This window comes from Pseudorasbora parva, chromosome 19 (assembly GCF_024679245.1).
Source record: "Pseudorasbora parva isolate DD20220531a chromosome 19, ASM2467924v1, whole genome shotgun sequence".
Classification (NCBI taxonomy): domain Eukaryota; kingdom Metazoa; phylum Chordata; class Actinopteri; order Cypriniformes; family Gobionidae; genus Pseudorasbora; species Pseudorasbora parva.
Window position 1 is genome coordinate 2,588,872 of NC_090190.1, and position 13,220 is coordinate 2,602,091.

The following is a 13,220-nucleotide window of genomic DNA, read 5'->3' on the forward strand; positions in this document are numbered from 1 at the left end:
TGTGTGATGGGTAGGTTTAGGGATAAGGGCAGTGTGTGTGTGTTTTGTTTGTGTGTGTGTGTGTTTTGTTTGTGTGTGTGTGTGTGTGTGTGTGTGTGTGTGTGTGTGTGTGTGTGTGTGTGTGTGTGTGTGTGTGTGTGTGTGTGTGTGTGTGTGTGTGTGTGTGTGTGTGTGTGTGTGTGTGTGTGTGTGTGTGTGTGTGATGGGTAGGTTTAGGGGCAGTGTGTGTGTGTGTGTGATGGGTAGGTTTAGGGGCAGGGGCAGTGTGTGTGTGTGAGATGGGTAGGTTTAGGGGCAGGGGCAGTGTGTGTGTGTGTGTGTGTGTGTGTGTGTGTGTGTGTGTGTGTGTGTGTGGGTGTGCGTGTGCGATGGGTAGGTTTAGGGATAAGGGCAGTGTGTGTGTGTTTTGTTTGTGTGTGTGTGTTTTGTTTGTGTGTGTGTGTGTGTGTGTGTGTGTGTGTGTGATGGGTAGGTTTAGGGGCAGTGTGTGTGTGTGTGTGTGTGTGTGTGTGTGTGTGTGTGTGTGTGTTGCAGGATCTACATTGAGCAATGTTTTAGCCAAACCGCTGTGTCATGGATCTGAGCTCCACCATGTTGACCTAGTTGAACCAGTCCTCTAGTGTTCGGGACAGAGCACTTTGGGTAATGACCATAAACCGGCCCTAAATTCTGATCCATTCTGACACCCCCCGTAACTCAAGCCTACATTTAAACATAACCCTCCCATCACGTTTATCTGTAGTTAAAACCAACCCAAAGCAGCACCTGTAGACGCTGCTTCCCATATTGGAGACTCGCAAGGCCTCAGTGAATTATTCAGGGCTTTTCTTATCAATAAGAAATGCCGAAGGGCCACATCTGTGCGTTTGGTGCTTCAGGAGGATCTATTTCTGCCCGCCGTGTAACCTGAGGCTGTTTCAGAGTGACACAGCACAGCAGGGAAACTTTCCACCACACCGTCACCAGAAAAGCTTGTCTAACGTCGGCCATGACAGCAGGAGATTGGGAAGAAGACGGCACACCAGGAATGGAGGCAGAGTAAGGGCCCTGATATCAGCTGAGACTGACGGGAAGATCGCCGGATAATATCATCTACGGCAGGGGTTACTATTCTGCCATAGATTCTGCTATTCTGCTTTTTTAAATACTTCTTCCTTTTATATTAATTTAGTAAAAATACACAAAAAAAAAAAAAAGACTTGTTGAATTTACTTAAAAAATATGCGGTAAGTGGTTGCACACAACTATATTGAGCATTTTTTTTACAAATAACAATTAAGTTTTATGAACAAAAAAATGCAAGTAATTCTTTGAGTAAATACAAACCATTTGAATTTGTCACTGTTACATAATATATATATGTGCCGTTGACTTAATTATGTTTATAAAAGTTTATTATGTAAGGTGAACGCTGTTATCAATTTAATTTGCCTTTAAAAAAATTTAATAACAAGCATATTTTTAAATATATAATGCCAAATTAACTCATTGGACAAACTAACAATATTTAATTGAGAGCGGGAATTCCAGGCAATGAGTTTTTTATATAAGTGCCCTAAATACACACACACACACACACACACACACACACACACACACTCTCTCTCTCTCTCTCTCTCTCTCTCTCTCTCTCTCTCTCTCTCTCTCTCTCTCTCTCTCTCTCTCTCTCTCTCTCTCTCTCTCTCTCTCTTCTGCATAACGATAACCACAAAATGACAGAAACTCCTCAATGTCCAACATAACTGAACATTAAACACAAACATAAACTAATAACATCTTTCCCTTTACTGAAAAACAGAAAATATCACTTTAATCCGTACATTTCTCTCCTAGCGCAGCCCCTTGCAAAGCATGCTGGGAACTACAGATCTACTGCCCAGTTAGTGACGTCAGCACAAATATTTCATGTCGTTTTAACGCAAAGTAAACTTCAGTTTTAAATATATTAGGCTGATTAAACACATTTTGACACAACTTAATTTAATTAGGTAAACATCATTTAAATGTGTCGTGGGCCTGAATCATTTTTTTGAGTGTGTGTTTGTCAAATGGTAGACTTTTTTTTTGTCACTTTTTTTTTCACTTTGTAAAGGCACATTTGAACTTTAGCAGTACAATCAACTTGGATGTTAAAGTAATTTCAGCTTAAATTATGTGAAACTGACTTAAAAAAATTAGTTACATCTTGTAAAAGCATATGTTGTCTTAACTTATTGAACATATAATTTTTATAGTGTACAAGTGAAATATAAACATCGGCACACATCCAAATAAGCGTATCTTAAAGGGATAGTTCACTTTAAAATGAAAATTCTGTCATCCTTTACTCACCCTCAAGTTGTTTCAAACTTGTATGAATTTCTTTCTTCAGCTGAACAGCTGAATAATATTTTGAGTTTCTATTCATTAAACAAATTTCCTTCATTGTATCAACTCACATTTTTAATATCAACAAACTCAAAATTTTAAGGCAACCAGGTTACTTACTTTTTTAAGTTAAACCAACAAAAAATGTTTACAGTGTGGACAAATTAGTGCGTAAGACACAGTCTTGACATAGTGGATGTTTATGCAACTAGCCCCTGGTTTTGTGGTCCAAGGTCACATTTATGATTTTTGTCCTAATCGTGCAGCCCTATTTTAAAAGCTGAATATGTGTTGCATGTCCTTAGAGAGCTCCGTCTGTCGAGGCATCTCTGATTCATCCTTCCCAAATATGGAAGTCCCGGAAGCGGCTGCCGGGCTCAGTTGAGTGACAGCAGGGAGACGCCAGGACCAGACCTCCATAGCTGAGCCACATCTCGCTATTTCTAAAGAAAACGTGAGATTAAATCCCGGAAAGCGTGTCAAAGGTAATATCTCGGTAAGAATGACTGTCATATTTTCATTCCAGCTCGTTAGTGGGACGATCGGGTCGCGCGCCGGTGGGAGGTTCTCACGGGAACGTGCGTGTTTTTGTTTGGAGAGACACGCGTTTGGTTTTTGAACGAGCACAGTTTTGTGCTTTCGGTGGTGTGTGTGTGTGTGTGTGTGTGTGTGTGTGTGTGTCAGAAGGGCAGGGTGCGTTATCTTCTCACTAATTGCAGGATCTGTCAGTTGTCATATCAGCGCGTGCAGGCGTGTGTGTGTGTGTGTGACAGAGATGACGAGACTACATTTAAAGTATTGATGCTGCAGTTGCCCAGTACTTAAAGGGTTAGTTCATCCAACAATGAAATGTAGGCTATGTCATTAACTCCTCACCTTAATGTCGCTCCACACCCGTAAGACCTCCGTTCATCTTCACACACAGTTTAAGATATTTTATTTTATATTTAGTCCGAGAGCGTATGCAAGTGTATGCACACTATACTGTCCATGTCCAGAAAGGGAATAAAAACATCATCACAGTAGTCCATATGAGACATCAGTGGGTTAATTAGAGTCTCTTGAAGCATCCAAAATACATTTGGGTCCAAAAATAACAAAAACTACGACTTTATTCAGCATTGTCTTCTTTTCTGGGTCTGTTGTCAATCCTCAAATAAAGATTCAAACGGTTATGAGTCAGCGTATTGATTCATCATTCGGATCGCCAGTGTCACGTGATTTCGGCAGTCATGAATCAATACACTGATTAATAACCGTTTGAATCTTTATTTGAGGATTGACAACAGACCCAGAAAAGAAGACAATGCTGAATAAAGTCGTAGTTTTTGTTATTTTTGGACCCAAATGTATTTTGGATGCTTCAAGAGACTCTAATTAACCCACTGATGTCTCATATGGACTACTGTGATGATGTTTTTATTCCCTTTCTGGACATGGACAGTATAGTGTGCATACACTTGCATACGCTCTCAGACTAAATATAAAATATCTTAAACTGTGTGTGAAGATGAACGGAGGTCTTACGGGTGTTGAACGACATTAGGGTGAGGAGTTAATGACAGACATTTCATTTTTGGGTGAACTTACCCTTTAAGTTCATATGTTCTGAAATGTAATGTTGCTGTCCTAAATCAATAGGCTCACTAACCCGCTTTGTAGGCCTGTATATTAGCTAGACTCGCAATTGTTTTCATTTTTAATGTGTGTGTGTGTGTGTGTGTGTGTGTGTGTGTATTCATAAAAAGCCATTGTAAGCAGTGTTAGAATTGTGTAAGTTGTTGGGGAGATTTACACACCACACACACACACACACACACACATACATTCTAATAATAATATACTATTTTGTTTTTTTTAGTGAACTTTTTTTTTTTTTTGTGAGCTTCAGTTGTACTAAACAATCATACCATCAGGGCAGTATGTGGGGTAAGACATTTTTATTCCCCTGGTGTAAATATGTGCATTTAAAGATGTCTGATGGCCAAAAAAAATTGGATAGCTACAGCTTTAAAACCATGTCAGTATAGCATACAATGCTGCCTTCACATGCAATCGGAAATTTGATAATTCCGACTTCTGATTACGAGATCACTTACTCTTAAAACTGTTGGGTTAAAAACAACCCAAGATGGGTTGAAAATGGACAAACCCATAAATTGGGTTGTTTGAAAGGGTCCATTTACTGGGTTCAAACAACCCAATTTCTGGGTTTGTCCATTTTCAACCCAATGGGTTGTTTTTAACCCAGCACTTTTTAGAGAGCTGCATTCAAGTTTAAAAATGTGTTCATGTGAAATTATTACCTAGGAAACTCGTATTTATGATAATTTCGAGAGCACATGAAGGCAGCATAATTGTCAAGCACTTCATATTATTATATCAGATACTTAAAGGGATAGTTCACTCAAAAATGAAAATGTGATGTTTATCTGCTCACCATCCAACATGTAGGTGTTTGTTTCTTCAGTAGAACAAAATGAAGATTTTTAACTCAACCCTTCCAGTCTGTCAGTCGGATAATGCGTGTGAAAGATTACACATGAGAGTAAAGAAAACATGCACAGACAAATCCGTATTAAACCCTGCGACTCGTAACGACACATTGATGTCTTAAAGGACAACTCCGGTGAGAAATGACCCTAGGGGTGATTAACAGATGGTTACCGAGTAGATCGTTCTCTGCGATGCGTTTTCATGAAAATCGAATGTAAAGAGTTTTATCTCTAAAAACAGATTAGCTTATAATGCGAGTGTATGGGGCATAGGATAAGTGAAATTAAATGGCTAGCATAATGAGGGTCCCTACATGCGAACCGAAGCATTGAGAACTTTGTAAGAGTACAAACAGTTTAATAAGAAGATACTTTATAAAGACAGTACATTACGTGTTTACAGACAGACGCCATATTGGTAAACAGTCTCGACGAGTCGATCCACGAACGCTCTGTTAAGTGAGCTGGTCGATAGCAATTAAGTTTGTGAAATCAAATTACATGGACATTTTATCTTTATTTATTTATATCTGTCACGTTCAATGCTTTCTTCCGGAAACAGCGGACCATATGAGATTCCAAGTCACAGTTCATCCGTTAGCACAGCGCTCGTGGATCGACTCGTCGAGACTGTTTTCCAAGATGGCTGTCGTCTGTGTTTATAAAGTATCTTCTTATTAAACTGTTTGTACTCTTACAAAGTTCTCAATGCTTCGGTTTGCATGTAGGGACCCTCATTATGCTGCCGTGTTAGTGTGAGGCTATTTTGAGCCTTGTTAGTGGTATTAACTAGCCATTTAATTTTACTTACCCTTTGCCCGTACACTCGCGTTATAAGCTAATCTGTTTTTAGAGATAAAACTCTTTACATTCAATTTTCATGAAAACGCATCCCAGAGAACGATCGACTTGGTAATTGGTAACCATCTGTTAATTACCTCTAGGGTCATTTCTCACCGGAGTTGTACTTTAAGACACGAAACGATCGGTTTGTGCGAGAAACACAACAGTATTTGTGTTATTTTTTACCTCTAATACAGCACTATGTCCCGCAGCCTTCAGCGCCCGATCACTTCCGGTGAGATAGGTCTGTATAAAGTTTACACAAATGCCGGAAGTGATCTCTCATTATTGCTTTTGTGCTCATGTTTTCTATACCGGAGTGTCTATTCACACTGTAAAAAATCCAACTCACAAAAAGTTAGGCTAATGATTATATTTTAGTTAACTGGACAATTAAATGTAACAAAGCTGGATTAACCAGTGATAAGAAGTTGGTTCAACAATTGCTCTACTAACTGACTGTAAGTCACAGTTTTAGACTCGAGCACACTAAATATTACCATTTGCTAGATTTCACCTCTTTCTTTCAATAATTCATTTGCATAATGTTAATTACTAGTTAAAAATGACTATAAATGTTACTGCTTACATTGTTACTAATAATCGCACTATATGTAATTTGTATTTGCGTTATCATTATTTTATTTTTAAGAGATTATTTTTTAAAACCGATGCATTGATGATCATGTTAAAGATGTAGTTGATGAAATCATGTTGTGTTAATGCAGTTTAAATGAAAAACAGAATTAAAAAATCAAATGGACACACACACACACGTTTGTTTTTGTGACATGGGGTCATTCCATAGGCGTAATGGATTTCATACTGTACAAACCGTATTTTCTATCCCCTTTCACTGCCCCTGCCCCTAAACCTAGCCAACACACACACACACACACACACACACACACACACACACACACACACACACACACACACACACACACACACACACACACACACACACACACACACACACACACACACACACACACACACACACACACACTGTCCCTAAACCTACCCATTGCAGGAAACATTCTGCATTTTTACTTTCTCAAAAAAACTCCTTCTGTGTGATTTATAAGATGTTTTCCTCATGGGGACCAAAAAATGTCCCCACAAGGACAAGGATTTCGGATACCCCCCCCCCCCCCCCCCCCAATTGTTTCCTCATATGTCACAAAACCATGCCCCCCCCCCCCCCCCCCCCACACACACACACACACACAGGTAAATAAGTATCTATTGTTGTGCCCCAGGTTTGGTTCAGTATGCCACCAGGGTCGTGTTGAAAGGACGTCTCTTGTCATTAAAGGCGTATCGTTTTGACATGTGGTTTTGTAGCACATGCTGATCACTTTCTGTATCCGGGTGAAGCATTGCTCTGCATTTAGAGTCATTCAGAAATAGAGAAGAGCGCATAGTGACGGCATCACTCCTGAAATATTAGTCCAGCACAGATCATGCCGTGCAGATTTAATGGCAGACTAACCACACTTACACTTACTCTATAAGACATTTGAGTCACTTCTCTCTAAAAAATGCTGCATGTTTGGGTCAAATATGGACAAACCCAAACGATGGGTTAAATTGAATTGAAAAGTTTACATTGGGTTTGTCCATATTTGACTTAAACATGCAGCATTTTTAGAGTGTAGAAATGTGGCTTTAGCTCAGTACTGTGCTGTTAAAAACAGTGGGAAAGGTTCAAAACTGTAAAAACCTGTTCATTGGTAAAGCTGTTAAAAGTTGCCCGGAGACGGTAATAGATAAACTTGCATTTTGTGTAATTTTACTGCAAGATGCAAGTTTTTTTTTTTTTTAGTTAAAAAAAGAACAATAACAATTCATCTTATAATTTACAGTGAAAAGCCTAAACTGGCATTCCCAGAATTCCCTGTGATACATTTGATGCACTGAACAAAAAAATAAATTAAGTTCATTGACGGTAAAATTTTTAGTTAATACAATGAATTGGTTTAATAAATAGAAACTCAAAATATGATGTTATCTGAACCCCATTCATTATTTAAGATGAACTGACAAAAGATAAAAAGTTGTGAAAACAAATCATGAAAATAATTTTTACAGTGTGGTAATTAAAAAATTGTCCTTTTTGAGAATTGACATCTTCACCCTTTAATCAAATATTATTAAAAGATTTTGTAAGAGAGAGCAGCGGAATATTAATACCTGGGAGATTTTTGTTTTTCTATGCATTAATTATTTGCATAGTAAAATAAAACCTAAAGCTGTTGTTTCCCAAATTAATTCCCACCTTTACCAATTTTAGATTTTCATTCTTGACTCATATTTAAAATATGTTCCTCATATTTTGATGATTTAATCGAACTTGTAGTCATTAAAAGCAAATATCCCCTCTGGACAACACTTCTTGTATTTTTCTTGTTATTATTTTCATACATTAGGGTTTTATTTTACATCTTATGCTGCTAAATGAATATTGCATTGTTTTTGTGTCGTGTGTATGTTACAAATACAAAACAGATTGTATAGCGACGTGACCTTGCTAGTCCAGCGGAAAAGGGCGACACCTTTAAAATGTAAGAATTGCAGGTTTGTATTACTGTATTTATTAAAGAATGATTCTGGCAACCACAGGTTTTTTCTCCCTGTAAAAACGTCAGGATTCGCTCGTCTGTGCTTCAGCTGGAGGTTTGATGCTGTGTGTGTTTCAGAAGCTCTTATTCTTCTTCTCTGAAAAGCCAAATGAGGCCCAGGTCAGGCATTTGGCAGGGCCTAGAGAATTCTCTAAAGAGATAACAAGATGACGTGAGCATTTCCACACCGGCTCACTATTAATTACTGCTGACGCGTGTCAGAGAGAGAGACTTGCTCTTTTAGAAGCTACATGGGAAATGCACAGATACGGCTTTTGTTGCTCTACATTAAAAAATAAAAATAAAATAAAAAGATTCTACATGGCTCTCAAGTTTTGAACTGAGTTCAGAGTTCAGATTTCGGCCGTGGCGGCAGCGACGGGGGTTTGGGAGGATACGGGGGTCTGATATGAAAAATGACACAATTTTGGATAAATAAAAAAATATTTATTTAATTAGTGAGAGAGAGAGAGAGAGAGAGAGAGAGAGAGAGAGAGAGAGAGAGAGAGAGAGAGAGAGAGAGAGAGAGAGAATGGTTAGCGTTGTTTATTGTAGGTGTTGGTAGCAGGTTTTGAGGCTTCGTTCCATTTTGTGGAAAAGCTTTCCTTAATTTAATTATCTTCGTTCAACTTTTCTTTTTTCGAGTGTACACTCTTAAAAATGCTGGGTTAAAAACAACCCAAGTTGGGTTGAAAATGCACCGACCCAACAATTGAGTTGTTTTAACCCAATGGTTGAGTTGTTTTAACCCAATGGTTGAGTTGTTTTAACCCAGTGGTTGAGTTGTTTTAACCCAGTGGTTGAGTTGTTTTACCCAATGGTTGAGTTGTTTTAACCCAGTGGTTGAGTTGTTTTAACCCAGTGGTTGAGTTGTTTTACCCAATGGTTGAGTTGTTTTAACCCAATGGTTGAGTTGTTTTAACCCAGTGGTTGAGTTGTTTTAACCCAGTGGTTGAGTTGTTTTAACCCAATGGTTGAGTTGTTTTAACCCAGTGGTTGAGTTGTTTTAACCCAGTGGTTGAGTTGTTTTAACCCAGTGGTTGAGTTGTTTTAACCCAGTGGTTGAGTTGTTTTAACCCAGTGGTTGAGTTGTTTTAACCCAGTGGTTGAGTTGTTTTAACCCAGTGGTTGAGTTGTTTTAACCCAGTGGTTGAGTTGTTTTAACCCTGTGGTTGGGTTAAATGTTGCTTAAGACAACCCAATTGCTGGGTAAGAACAACTCAACCATTGGGTTAAAACAACCCAATTGTTGGGTCGGTGCATTTTCAACCCAACTTGGGTTGTTTTTAACCCAGCATTTTTTAGAGTGTAATGTGCAGTAAATGTTCGATCTTCAGTGCTGCTGGTTGACTGTGATCATTTGTGTTTGATTTACATTATATCAATCGTTTACTGTTTTTCCTAACAGACGTACTTTCTCTTGTCTGAATTACTGTTCCAATATTTGCATATTTCATTCGATGCCCAGCTGAGTTGCACGTCACAGATTCTCATTCATATTCTCTTTTAAAATGCATTCACAGTGCAGTCTTTAATACATCAGTAAGAATAGCATCGAGTAGTACTTTAGTAATAGTATTACTGACTTCAAGTCACATAACGTCGCCATACCAGGAAAAAAAAATTCTCAATTACATTTTTTCTTTTTTATTCCATATATTATGTAGTTATGCTTTTTAAGTCCTTTATGTTAAATTATGTGTGTGTGTATAATATATAATTATATAGTATATATGCATTATATACTATATGTATTATATAAAAAAAAGTCTCCAATTGAACATTTTCTAGTGACTGATCACATCAACATTTTTCAAGTCACTAGAAAATGTTGGAGACATGATTTTTTTACAGTCTATGTACATTATATGTGTGTGTGTATACATATATTAGGGCTGTGCAATATTAAAGAGAAAAATGCGATATCTTGTTAAATACTGCAATGTTTGATATGCAAGAGGAAATTGCAATTAGTGTGTAAAATCGATTTAAATGATATTTAAAAAACTGACAATGAAACCATTTGTGTTTCACATTCTTTCTGGGAAAAGAAAGCATCGCTACAACTTCTGAAAGTGACCAGCTGTGTTGTAGAAAAAATTTGTGTCACAAATTGTTCACGTTTCAGTGTGTGTGTGTGTGTGTGTGTGTGTGTGTGTGTCAAACAGCACGAGACTGCAAATTATTGTTTTTCACAAATTATTGCGTTTAATAACTCTTTTTAATGTCAAGCATGTCACATAAGTAACAGTATTGTCCCCAGTTTATTTTCTGCCCAATGTGTGACCTAAAACATACACTTTTCACAATGTTGATGCAGCATATTAAAATCATTCAAATATTGCAATATGCATTTTGCGATATGTACATTTGCGATATTTAGATAATTTTGATATATTGCACAGCCCTCTATATATCTATATATGCACACATAATATACACAAACAAAAACATATTATATATATACAGTGGCATGAAAAAGTATCTGAAGCCTTTGGGATTTCTCACATTTCTGCATAAAATCACAATCAAATGTGATCTAATCTTTGTCAAAATGACACAAATGAAAAAACAGGGTCTTCCTTAACTAAAACCACCCAAACATTTATGGGTTTTCATAATTTTAATAAGGATAACATGCAAACAATGACAGAAGGGGTAGGAATAAGTAACTGAACCTATCTGGTTGCCCCCCCTTTGGCAGCAATAACTTCAACCAGACGCTTCCTGTATTTGCAGATCAGTCTGGCACATCGATCAGGATCAATCTTGAACCATTTCTCTTCACAAACTGGTGCAGTTCAGTCAGATTCCTGGGATGTCTGGCATGAATCGCTGTCTTGAGGTCATGCCACAGCATCTCAATGGGGTTCAAGTCAGGACTTTGACTTGGCCACTCCAGAACGTGTATTTTGTTCTTCTGAAACCATTCTGAAGTTGATTTACTTCTGTGTTTTGGGTCATTGTCCTGTTGCAGCATCCATCCTCTTTTTAGCTTCAACTTTCTGACAGACAGCCTCAGCTTTTCCTGTAAAACACCCTGATAAACTTTTGAATACATTTTTCCATTAATGATTGCAAGTTGTCCAGGCCCTGAGGCAGCAAACCAGCCCCAAACCATGATGCTCCCTCCACCATGCTGCACGGTGGGGATGAGGTGTTGATGTTGGTGAGATGTTCCATTTTTTCTCCACACATGACGTTGTGTGTTCCTCCCAAACAGTTCAACTTTTGTTTCATCAGTCCAAAAAATATTTTGCCAGAAGTTCTGTGGACTCTCCAAGTGTCTTTCTGCGAACATTAAACGTGCAGCAATGTTTTTTTTAGACAGCAGTGGCTTCCTCCGTGGAGTCCTTCCATGAACACCTTTCTTGGTCAGTGTTTTACATATAGTCGATGTATGCACAGAGATATAGGACTGTGCCAGTGATTTCTGTAAGTCTTTAGCTGACACTCTAGGGTTCTTTTTTACCTCTCTGAGTATACTGTGCTGAACTCTTGTTGTCATTTTTGGTGGACGGCCACTCCTTGGGAGAGAAGCAACAGTGTCAAACTCTCTCCATTTGTAGACAATTTCTCTAACTGTGGATTGATGAACATCCAAACTTTTAGAGATGGTTTTGTAACCTTTCCCAGCTTTATACAAATCAACAATTCTTGAACGCAGGTCTTCAGAGAGCTCTTTTGAGCGAGCCATGGTGCACATCAGACAATGCTTCTCATCAAGACACAATTCTTTCTAGATGTGTGTTTTATAGTGAGCAGGGTAGCGTTAAGCCACTCATCAGTGATTGGACACACCCCTGACTTAAATTGTTTGGTAAAAATTGGTATTAATTGCTCTAAAAGTCTCCTTAGGCATAAGGTTCAGTTACTTATTCCTCCCCCTTCTGTCATTGCTTGCATGTTACCCTCAATAAAAATATGAAAACCCATAAATGTTTGGGTGGTTTTAGTTAAGGCAGACACTGTTTTTTCATTTGTGTCATTTTGAGAAAGATTAGATCACATTTGATTGTGATTTTATGCAGAAATGTGAGAAATCCCAAAGGCTTCAGATACTTTTTCATGCCACTGTATATATATATTGTATGAATATATGTATTAATATTTTTATGCCAGATTTTAAAGATTTTGATCATTTTAAAGATTATTTTGATCATTTTTCCTCTGTATGTTCCAGAATGTCTGACTAAAACATTTCAGAGACAGAACAGAGTCAGTATTTGCTAATCATCTGCTCAGATGAGGGCGTTTATTCAACCATGTCAAGATATTAGCAGTATTTTCTGTTTTGCACTGTACTCAAGCTCTGCTTGAAGAGTGTTAGTATGGGGATGGTGGTGTGTAATGAAATAGTTTGGTGAGCTGCTGATTGTGGCCTGCTCTTGACGCTGTGGAAACTGAATCGACTGTTATGTTCCTGAGAGCAGATGAGTATTGAGGTGTGGTCATGTGGAGCGCTGCCAGTGAACCCGCCACGCCTTCATATACTCGCACTGTGTGTGTGTGTGTGTGTGTGTGTGTGTGTGTGTGTGTGTATATGCTAGATTTCCTGAAATAGCATCTAAAACTATCTTTTAATATTAATATGATTAATTAATTATTTATTTTTTGATAATGCATAATGGAAGTTAAAGGGTTAGTTCACCCAATAATGAAATGTCTGTCATTAACTCCTCACCCTAATGTCGCTCCACACCCGTAAGACCTCCGTTCATCTTCACACACAGTTTAAGATATTTTATATTTAGTCCGAGAGCGTATGCAAGTGTATGCACACTATACTGTCCATGTCCAGAAAGGGAATAAAAACATCATCACAGTAGTCCATATGAGACATCAGTGGGTTAATTAGAGTCTCTTGAAGCATCCAAAATACATTTGGGTC

General features: G+C 38.0%; 1 protein-coding gene across 3 annotated transcripts in view; it reads left to right on the top strand.

The window, feature by feature from the left end:
- Window positions 1-808: 808 nt before the first annotated feature.
- cap2 (cyclase associated actin cytoskeleton regulatory protein 2) overlaps window positions 809-13,220 on the top strand; it is a 55,553-nt gene continuing 43,141 nt past the window's right edge. The window contains exons 1-2 of one of the 3 annotated variants that reach the window (XM_067426068.1): window positions 809-1,226; window positions 2,673-2,863. The gene's annotated coding sequence lies outside the window, so the exon portion shown is untranslated. The remainder of the gene's footprint in view (window positions 1,227-2,672; window positions 2,864-13,220) is intronic. The other 2 variants (XM_067426067.1, XM_067426070.1) reach the window with 2 other exon arrangements.